Source organism: Schistocerca piceifrons, chromosome 3 (assembly GCF_021461385.2).
Source record: "Schistocerca piceifrons isolate TAMUIC-IGC-003096 chromosome 3, iqSchPice1.1, whole genome shotgun sequence".
NCBI lineage: Eukaryota > Metazoa > Arthropoda > Insecta > Orthoptera > Acrididae > Schistocerca > Schistocerca piceifrons.
This window is the reverse complement of record NC_060140.1, coordinates 357,486,827-357,498,437: the sequence shown is the minus strand read 5'-3', so window position 1 is coordinate 357,498,437 and position 11,611 is coordinate 357,486,827. Positions and strand designations below refer to the sequence as shown.

The 11,611-nt window shown below is 42.2% G+C and overlaps 1 pseudogene; it reads left to right on the top strand.

Moving 5' to 3' along the window:
- The first annotated feature begins 4,557 nt into the window (after positions 1-4,557).
- On the top strand, positions 4,558-4,675 carry LOC124791162 (annotated as a pseudogene).
- The last annotated feature ends 6,936 nt before the right edge of the window (positions 4,676-11,611 follow it).

Here is an 11,611-nt window from a genome sequence, read left to right as displayed (position 1 = left end):
GCCACACAGCTGCAATGTATTAAGTGGCAAATAAGCTTCTTCGTGTTGCACTTCAGACTTTACCTGCTCTTCACTCTCACGAATGTCTGTAATCATCAGCATAACAAAATTATATACTCTGTCAAAAGTGACATCTTGCTCTCCCAAGAATACCTGATTAATAAGTAGAAGGTATATGTGCGTTTCTGACCGAGGAATACTCAATTATACTTGCTACAAACCAGAATACCGCGTCAAGGAAATACACAACAGTGGTTTCTTTGCTGGCAGTTCATGGTAGTTTAAACGTCATCACACTGTCGCTGTAGTCTTGCTGCAAACAAGTCCTTTCGCTGAATCCAAGTACGCGATGCAACTGTACGATCTGTTGCAGCCTAGTAAATAACAGGTCGTCCCTCTCGGGCGCTAGACCGGCGGGGCCACTGAAATGCTTTATGGCGTTTAGTAAGGTGCTACAGAATCGATAAATTACGTACTATAAACCGCAGTTCGATTGGCCATTATACTGCCGTTGTAAAATACGGACGTCTGCTAGTACTCACTTCACCAACTTCTGCAATCAGCCAACATTCCAATTAGATTATCGAATGACCAGCTCGATGCGAAAACTTTTCTTTCACGCCGACAGTATATGGAGACATACCTACCTACTTTGTGCAGTCTCGCTTAAATGCATGTCGAAGCATGTAGTACATTGCACGCAGTAATACCCTGACTAGTAGTTGAAAGTCTAAACGTAGGCTTTCGCAGCAGTTGTCACTGTCAATAAGATTCTTCGGGGTTTGGGGCCCCCATGATATGGCTAGCGATGACGATTTCGTCCATTATAAAGTTGGCAGTACTATATCGCTGATGTAAAATCAGGGAGAATAACGATGCATGCATGGATGATCAGAATGTAATTATCTCTGATTTGTCAAAGCCATTTTTGCCTTTGCTGGTATGGACTTTACACTCCAGCCACATCTATATTCTTTCTTTGAGGCATCGGTGTGGATGAACGTCTCTATAATTGGGGATATAATCTTCCATATGCAGTCGTTTACTTATCCGCAGGCAAAGCCTAGCTCCCATACAGCTTGTGGTTATAGTAGAGGGCTATTCAAAAAGAAGGAACGTATTTCAAACATTTATTGCTTCCAAACTGCAAAAGACAGAAACTCAATTACAACGTTCATAGAAAGAGAAAAGTTCAAATTTGTATGCAGTCATGTGAGGACGACAAATATCAAAACGGTGACTCATTTTCTGCCACACACGAAGCAGATGGTCTCTCGTTATCGAATTCACAGTTTCAGCAATGCAATGTCGTTGAGTTTCAAGAGTGTCGGACATAGTGGAGATAGAAACGTGGTATTTTACGTAACCCCACATACAAAAGTCACAGGTATGGGGCCTGGAGACCTGGGAGGTTACAGGCGAAGAAGTTCATCTTCTGTTCCTCCCACATCTCCAGGCCTCACACCTTGCGACTTTTATCTGCGAGGTTACGTAAAAGATCGCATTTTTATCCCCCCTATGCCTGACACTCTTGAAAGTCTGCGACATCGGATTGTTGAAGCTTTGAATTCGATACCGAGAGACCAGCAGCTTCGTATGAGTCAGGAAATGAGACACCGTTTTGATACTTGTCGTGTAACACATGGTGCTCATATTTAATGCATAAAAATGAGAACTTTTCTCTTTCCAGGAAACCTGGAATGCATCTTTTGTAGTGTGGAAGCAATATATGTTTGAAAACTGTTTCTTCTCTTCGAATAGCACTGTACAATGATCTTGTGACGCACAGGCACATATGCATATACACACATACGTACATACATACTGAGCTACCGGTGCCAAGTGAGTGGTTAGATTACTTCCCATTCCACTCATTACTACGGGTTCTTCCCTATGGAGCGCTGGTGAATGATTATGACTATGCACTCCGTAATTACTGTAATCGTGTCTTCGCTGTCCCTACGAGAAGTACTCGTAGAAGGTTGTAGTATATTCATGAATTTTGCGCCTGGCCCGCTATTCCGTGGCTCAAACACACATGTGAAGATTTGCGCAACACTTCATTTTACATGTTGAATATCCCCTCTTAGTCGTAACTGGTATGACTCCCATAGACTAGAAGAGCATTCTAAGACTGGAAGCTCAAGTATAAGCAGTCTCCTTTGTAGACTAACGGTTTTTTCCCAGTGACCTACTAATCAACCAAAGTCTGTCACCAGCTATGTCTACTAGTGACCCTATGTGATCAATGCATTTAAAATCCATACAAAATGCTACACCCAGGTATTTGTAAGAGTTCACTGATTTCAGCTGCAGCAAACTACAGTATAGCAGGTAACATAAATACTGATAACAACAACCAGTAAGGTCTTGAAATATTTGTTTATTCCCATAAACTAGTTCTGAGTCTGTTCGGTTCGTCTCCGGATGGGGGGCATGGGAGTTTCATATCTGTTTCCGTGGCACGATGCTGGATATTACCTTGCAACAACATGGAGTGCATTTCAGTTAGTAGCCAACTGGCAGCTTCCATTTTAATGGCCTGCTGGCGACAGATTACAAACTTATCAACACAAACGTAAGAACCGATTGTCACAAGTAAGGCGCTGCTGGTGGATTACTTTTCGATATAAATATAAACATTGATCGTCGCCATAAAACCGCCAGCAAATGGAAGCTGCCAGATGGCTACCAATTACAATGCTACCAAAATCATCGCGCTACGGAAGTCCGTCTGAAGATAAGCCGGGAAAGGCTCCAAACTTACTGGTTCCTGTTTTCTGCATTTGTATTCAAGTAGCAACCTGACCCGACTTCTCACTAGTATCTTTGAATACACGATTTGTCTGACGAAGCAGTAATAAACTGTACACACAAACCTCCCTCGTGACTCAGTCTATTAGCGAAAATTGTATCAACATCCCTACAGTGATTCCTGAGATTAGGTTTCACATACAGAAATAAAAATTCACCAGGAGACTAGGTACATATTACAGTAAAGCTTCGCTACTGGAGTTAACATTGCTGCTTTCCCTGTAAGTTACTGCTTCGTTTGTAGCTGACCAAATCTTAACTCTCGTCATTGCCACGAGTATGATAACACACACAGGGAAAGTCAGCTGTCCCCACCCACAATGTTATATCTGGCCTTCAAAAACCACACGCCACATTTTCGTATTCCCTCGCTCGCTATGCGTAAACATTTAGTACTACAGAAGAAAAGGAACAGGACCTCTCTGTAGGAAATTTAATGTAGTTAAACTTAAAACTGGGATACGGTTTCGCTAGAGTTTGTAGTTTTCTACTTACTCAAGAATAACGTGCAAAAATTACCTTCAAACGTACCTCTTATCCCTCACTCAGTCCCTACTGGTCAAGATTTCTAGCATGTTGTTCATCGCACTTGTTCCTGCCACTGTAGAAAACTACGTGACTGCAAGAACTAATTTCCACATTAGAAATTTCCTCGTCTTCATTGACTGGCCTTATTATACCACCGGGTTAGTCGAGCACTTTCAAATTGCCAAACTGACGTACGTGTAAATTTTGCCTGATTATTATACAAATTTCAATAGCATGAAATAAAGAATTACACCGTTGTATTCGTCAGACCTTCTGACTACGCAGGTACTGTGCATGTAAGTGTTAAGCTTCGATCGAATTGTCAAAGTAATTAGCTGTAGCGTAAAGATTACAAATGTCGTTTTTGTTCCATTCCGTCACGGGCTTGTTTAAATTAATGACGTTAACAAAGGAGCCGACTATGGTGGTAGTGTAACAGCTCAATCAACAGAAACCGAAGAAGTCTGAATACAGGGAATAGTTTGAGTAGCGTGAAATTTTTGTACAGTGGTAGCAAGGAGTGTCGCGATCAATATACTAGAAATGCAGACTGGTAAGGGATGTATGAGGCTGGAGGTGTGTTTGAAGGTCACATTTGTACGTTTTTCTTGAATAACTCTGAAACGTGGCCACTAGCGAAAACGTATCCCAGTACAAAATTAAACCTGATTAAATTTCCTACAGAAACATCCTGTTCACTTTCTCTGTAAGACTAATAATTTGCAGGTAGTAGTCGAGAGACGAAAATCTCGCACGTGGTTCATGAAGGTCACCTATAATTTCGCGTGTTTCATAAAATGATAGTGTTACAGACTGCTGAATCAGACTGTATGTCACACACAAATGATTACTATTGGTGTCATACATAACTGACTGACCGCTCATAAGGTATAGCACAGATGTTTACATAAAGGTATTAAAGCTTTTAAACGAGCGGCAGCTACCACACACGCTCTGGCATCAGACTTTGTAGGTCGTAGATTGTGTAGTCAGCTGTTATGATCACAATTATGTTGGCGACAAACACACACAGGTGTCTCGCTTCCGGTAAGTTTGATTTTCAGCGTGATCTTCTTCCTTTCGATCATTGGTAGACCCAAAACATGATCAAAATAATTTTTTCAGTGTATTTTTATACACTAATTTTATTAGTTTTCATGATTAATTTCATTTACCGAGTGGTTATAATTAAACTTTCCCTATTTAACTCGTTATGGCAACGGCCTTGTCGCAGTGGCTACACCGGTTCCCGTGAGATCACCGAAGTTAAGCGCTGTCGGGCGTGGTCAGCACTTGGATGGGCGACCGTCCAGGCCGCCATGCGCTGTTGCCATTTTTCGGGGAGCAATCAACCTCGTGATGCCAATTGAGGAGCCACTCGACCGAATAGTAGCGGCTTCGATCCAGAATACCATCATAACGACTGGGAGAGCGGTGTGCTGACCCCACGCCCCTTCTATCTGCATCCTTCTGAAGATGACACGGCGGTCGGATGGTCCCGGTAGGCCACTCGTGGCCTGAAGACGGAGTGTTTATTTAACACATTATAACACAGAAACTAATTACCATACGAGTACCAAACTTTGTAGCATTAACGTCAAGGGCATTGGGAAGAGAAATAATGCAGAATTAATTCAATTGAAACATTTTAACGCGCTGCTACGGTACATCAGGTACATCATATCATTACAAACCCTTACTATTATTGTACAAAAGGGGCTCAGTATGGCGCACAACAATGTCCACAAAAGTCTGAAAGCTCAGAATTACATTCTGCATAGCAGAACGAAGCATGTCCGTAGGTATGCTGGCTACCTCCCTTGACATGCTGCGCTTCATATAAGCACATGTGTTAATGTTCCTCTTGTAAATCCTGACCTTCAAGTATCCCCACAACCCGAAATCAAAGGGAGTAAGATCAAGCGCCGGCCAAGCATTTGGAAACAATCGGTTGATAAGTTGATCGTTTCCAAATGTGTTTCGTACAAGTGAACTTCATGAGCGTTCTGCGATCGGGCCCCATCTTCCATGAAAACTGTATGGCGGGTGTGAATTTATATATTTATTGCCAAACGAGTATGACATGCTGGAGAAGCATATCGCATTAACACTGCTCCCTCACACTGCACATCTTTCGTCCTTAAACGCCAACCTGTTCAAAAAATAATGGACCAATGATGAACGTGAAGCAACATCATACGGTGACACGTTCGCCAAACAGAGGGACTTCATGCACAGTGACTGGAGGTGAAGATCCCCACACTCGGTATTTCTTTGTGTTCACTTCACCCTTCACAGAAAAATGAGCTTCGTCTGTCCACAGTATGGTCCAGGGCCAGTCATCGTCAAGTTCAATCCTAGCGAGAAAGTGGAGAGGGAGGTCAACACGTCGTTGAGCGTCCTATGGCGCAAGCTGCTGTACGACAGGGATTTTATACTGAGGCCATTTGAGAATGGTTCGAAGCACCTTCCGTGCAATGAACCACGTGATTTACAACTGTCGTGACACAGCACGCGCATTGCCTGACGATGGGGAATTGTGCGCTGCGTTGTCTGCCATAGCAACAGTGATTTCATCTACCACCGGCGGTGCAACCCATCGTTAGCCTCTTCCCGGAGCGACGCCCAGTTCTCCAGTTGATTCGAACTACTTCATCACATTCCGCACAGCTTGTCAACGAAGAGGACTCTTCCGCAATCCTTTCAGCCGGCGATATTTTCAAAGCGAAGCTGCAGCATCACTGTTATTTTGATAATAGTGTTTCACCAATAATGCCCTACTCATTTTGTCCAAGCTCGTGTTGACACGTTAACAAGTGCACTGCGACTGGTCAGGTGTGTGAGACTATGAATCACGATGACTGATCACGGCACCAGTTAGTCATAGTTAGAACAGAACGGTGGCGCTGTGACACATGGAAATCATGCACCCCCATTGTCTGGACATTAATGCTACCAAGCTTGTAACTCGTACGGTATTTACTTTCCGTGTTATACCGTGATAAATAAGTAAAGTTTAATTATAACTGTCCGGAATTCTTATTCTTCATCACTTCATGACAATGTAATTTCCTGTGCAATATTTAGGAGAGGCGTCGTCCCTTACTTGGCATAAGCCCACTGTAACATATTTTGGCGCGATTTTAACACAGGTTAGTTTAGATTTTTTCACTTGTTCCTCATTAAAGGGGAATGTTCCCATCCCTTTTCTGTTTTATTTACAGATTCACTGTTTTTAGTCAAGGATCAGTTTTTTATTCCTAATTCAATTCCTTACCTTTTATACGATGGTTGCCCAGAAAGTAATACAACGCATTTTTTTCCTCAGCCAAAAACAATAAAAACAATGACACGAATGCTACACGTTACGTATGTATTATCTTAAGTCGCATGAGTGAACTCGCCAAGTTTCCGTCACTTCCGGCAGATAGCGTAAGTGCAGGACAGTTTCAAAATGGTGACTGTAGGTGATATACGTTACAAGTAGCATGCTGTCATTTAATTTCGCACTGCAGAGAAAGAAATTGTGGGGAATATTCACAAACGCTTGTGCAAAGTCTATGGAGCATCTCCTGTTGACAGAAGCACAGTTAGTCGCTGGACAAGGAAGGTGAGATCATCAGAATGCGGTTCAGTGGAGCTCCAAGATTTGCAGCGGTCGGGGAGACCACCCAAGGCTATCACACCTGACATACATGACCTGGTCCTCTCGGGCTTCGTTTGGGCCATTAAAGGATGCCATTCGTTGAAGACATTTTGAGGACGATGAAGAGGTGATTCACACAATGAAACACTGGCTCCGCCACCAGGACAAGGATTGGTACCGGCAGGGCATACACGCCCTTGTTACACGCTGGAGTAAGGCCATACAACTGGATGGAGATTATGTGTAAAAATAGGTTCTGTAGATAAAACACCATTCTTTCCTTTGTGCAATTCTTATTATGTTCAATAAAGAATTGTTGAAGAAAATACATTATGTGCATTACTTTGTGGACAACCCTTGTAGACTGTACATTCACCACTGATGATGGTTATACCAATCGAAGAAAGCTGACGACTTTGTCTAGCCAAGCTAACTGGTATTCTGAGGCATTCCGTAATAGCTTCCGATACCATACGACAAAGAACTGTAGCTAACCTTCTTTTGGTATGATATTACATATCTCATTTGTTATATACGGATAGACCCGTTCTTGTGGGGCGTACGTGATTCTCACCTGGTTCTCTAACCAAATGGGTAATATTTTCTTCCTTTTCGAATATATTCACTCAGTACTTTGAAAATATGTCTGATAACTTCATGATCCGATTATCAAAGTATTAATTTAGAAAATTTCTGTACGGCAGTACACCAAAAGATGCAACTCAAATGTTGCGAAACCAGTTGTTTGAATCTCTAATCGACTTCAAAAACTAGAGCTATTGCGGACTATCAGACATTTCATTAAGTTGTGTATTTTAAAATTTCGCAACACCAGTATGTACATATCTGTGTTCTACTATATAGATGGTCAATCAATTACGTATAATTACTTTTGCTCTGACTGCACTAGTTTTAAAATTACTTACTATAGTTATAAATTTCATACACACACCTTTCTCGTGAATCTGTCTGTCTATTAGTAAAAACCGTATCAAAATCCCTACAGACGTTACCCTTTACATATAGAAACAAAATCGCGGCGGGTAATTTTAATCTGCAATATGTGTACATATATAGCCACGTGTCCTCTAACATCTATTATGGATAAGATTAATCGCAGTGTAGTAGACGTATAACAGGTAAACGTATTTGATAACTGAACTACTTTCTGTATACGCAGCAGTCGTGTTGCCGAGAGAGCTCAAGAAACTTTGTAACGCTATGCTGTTAGCACAGAATGGGTCGTCTCGGAGCTAGCTGTGCAGCGGGACAGTCTTCAGTCAGGCGGCGCCAGATAAGGTCCCGGCTAGCTCTGACATGCGCCAAGGTCTAACGCCGCCGGTCCAGACAGAAGACAGTAGCAATACCCTGCTTCGTTGTTCCGACATTCTGCACCAGCTCGTCTTAATGACCAACACAGCGGCTGCCAGAAACACAGATTACCTAAATGGAGAACTCTGCAGACACCTAACTAGTGCCCGCACCAATAATTTGAGCTGAAGGGTTGACCCACGTCTCGGTTCGTAGAAGGAAGGTACACCCTTTTTTATTAGTGCTCTGACTGATTTAACATTAATCGGTGCGAATTCCTCTCCTGTCAGCGTCTCTTCATCTCAGAATATGATTAACAACGAACGTCTTCTAATATTTTCTAATACGTTGCGATTTCTCTTTTTTCCTGCAAAATTTACTCTTTACCGCCCCCTTGTGGTATCGTGGAAGCTATGACGTCTCGACACATGTTCTGTCACCCATCTCCTTCTTTTGTGTACTTTTTTTTCGACAGATTCCTTTCTTCGTCGATTCTGCAGAGTATCTTCATATTTCTCATCATATCAGCCCACTTAATTTTCCACTTTTTCCATGGTAGTGGCAGCACATCGTTTAATCTGGTTGGTCAGGAGACGCTGACGATTAACTTCAGCCGCCTAATGGCGGACGTTTTTCGTTGCATCACACGCTATGACACACTCCCTTCGTGAAGTGTAGGAGTTGTGTGCTGGGTGTATCTACTGATTGCAGGTGACTGTAAAGAAATTGTGCAGTTTGCTGTCAAGTTTGTGTTGATTGATGATGAAATACGAAAGAGGGTGAAAGCTGGCCTCGGCACACAGCCTACTGCTCTCGAACAGCCCCTCGGGGGCCGAAGGGCTTAACTTCTCCATTTGATGCACGGATCAGCATCAACAGTGTCACATTACATCAAGTCATATGACACTACAGAGATGTTAGAATTTTAATCCATAATATTGGCGCATTTCTCATAATCATGAAAATTGATAGTACAGCCTCTCCTTCCATTGCCAGCTGAATGCTGGGACAAAAATTCTTTTCCACCACAAGAATCCGAATCGTCTTACCTCCTTCTTTATCTTCTTTTTTTTCGATCATGTCTCTTCGTAATTTTTACGTCAATGTATCTGTGAGGAAGTCGTGTGACATCGTTCAAATTCTATCGATGAGAACTTTAATCAGTTTTTGTGTTAGAGAAGGTGGTCAGAACCTTCAAAATCAACGTCGTCGCACATGCGTGCCTGAGCGACGTAGCCTACTTTCTTACGCTTTTTCTTTTTTTTTTGTGAGTCCTCCTTGTATCTTATCTTCTCTGTCTCCAAAGATGCTTTCTATGGCTGGCTTCTCACGCTATATTCTACTCGTGCTATATTCTACAACTTGGATTTTTTTTCTCTTCTCCTTTTTCTTTCTGTTTTAAATCTTAAAAATTTCTTCACGTTTAAAATGATCTTACTGGTTCAATAAAGACCTTCAGCACGCCAAGAGCGTCGGCTGTCCTCCTTGCAAGCCAGCTTGTATTCCTGGTCAATGCAAACCAAGAAAGACGATTAAAAACGCTTGGAAAGGCTCGAAGTATTTTCTGCCACACCTCTGTTTCATGACACAACGTTGCTCTTGCAGATAAAATTGAAAGGCCAAGACGTTCGTAATGGCTGTGGCTATCGAGTAGTCAGTGCAATGAGACGTGTGCCAGTAATGTTGGAAAATGACGTTCCAGTCCATGTGATAGCGTTCTTTCTAGTAATTAAAGCCAATTTACTCCTTGTTCACGATCAAATTGCATTTTGATACGAACGAAGGAATCTGTGTGTGAGGGTATCCTGTTGGTGACTGCTATAGACGTTTGGCTACGGAGGCGGGTAGAATACATGTCACCTACGAAGAATGCTGTATCACAGATGAATTATCTCAAAAATTTCTTCGTAAATTTCATACTAGCAGACTTCTTTTAATGAGGAATGGTCTCCAGGCTTGTTTCTTACGCCCTTCTTCCATTGTTCTTTAGACGTGCATTACGCGGTCCTAAAAATCGATATCACGTTTGTCGATCATTTTATTTCTAATGCTCCTTAGTACTTTTAGTGTTCTTGGATTTAGCCTGTGTCCATATTCTGTGCACATTAGATAGTAATTTTATCCAACAGGCGATTTTTCATTAGTGTCATGTTGGATAAAAGTGTCATCAACAAGTTATTCGTATCGTTCCAAAGTAGCTTTTATTACGTTAATTACTTCTTCGTTACGTGTATCAAACAGTAGAAGATAAAGACTGCATCCGTGCCTCCGTCTTCTTTAATCCTAGCACTTTTCTCTTCTATTTTTATTTTTCCGCCTTCATTTCTTGTATATGACCTGTTTATTCCAATGTTGCTTATCTATTTTTCAGAGGACTTTAAATTTGTCAGAGATATACAAACCATTTTAGTGGTAGAAACAGCTAAAAGTGAACAAATGTACGCAGAGAAGCCGACGGTGAATTTTTTGGGGACTCATATCAATCCTTCCATTTGTATCACGTGATTTGGGGTCAGCATAAGAAACTAAAGATGTCTGGACGATACATTCCGACACTGCTGCCCCGTTCATGATTTAAGTCTCTTAAAAGTCAGCCACCTCCCTGAATCTATTAATTACTTAAAAGAATGAAGTGTTTCCTAGGGCAGAAAGCTTTCAAAAAGTGTAAAACATAAAGTTTAATGGTCGTCGGTTACCAGAGGCTCTAGCTCGACTGTGGCTGTTGTGCAGTCATTTGAGCTGAAGCAACAGGAAAGTAACTGAACTTCTTTCTTTTGTGCAGCTTATCGCTTAAGTCATCCGATGTTGACATAGTCATGCAAACTTATATCAGATACTATTACATAGTAGCCTTGCCTTTCTTGCCCAGTGATGCGGTGGAACATCGTGACATGGACGACCCACAGCAATTCGTCACGGATAGCCACTCAACCACGACCCACAATTCTTCGGGTTGGTTGGTTGGTTTGTGGGATTAAAGGGATCAGACTGCTACGGTCATCAGTCCCTACAATTCTTCGGGTACTGCTGGAAGCTGGGTTGCCTGTGGTGTCATCAAGTCTGAACTAAGGTGATCTGAGGAGTTTCTCAAGCATCTTCGTGCCTGTGGATATTTGAAAAGTGTTTTGACGCATCTCCGAAGAGACGGTATTGTACATCGTCGTTTTGCGACGCACAAATGGTCTGCAGGGTGCTGCGGGTAGCATACCGTCCGCGGGTTGCACGTCGTTGGAGAGCAGGTTCACTCAGCAGAAAGAAATGATGCCAGACATACCAGGGCCTTAATTCTTCAGTATAAAAATCCTCCTAACG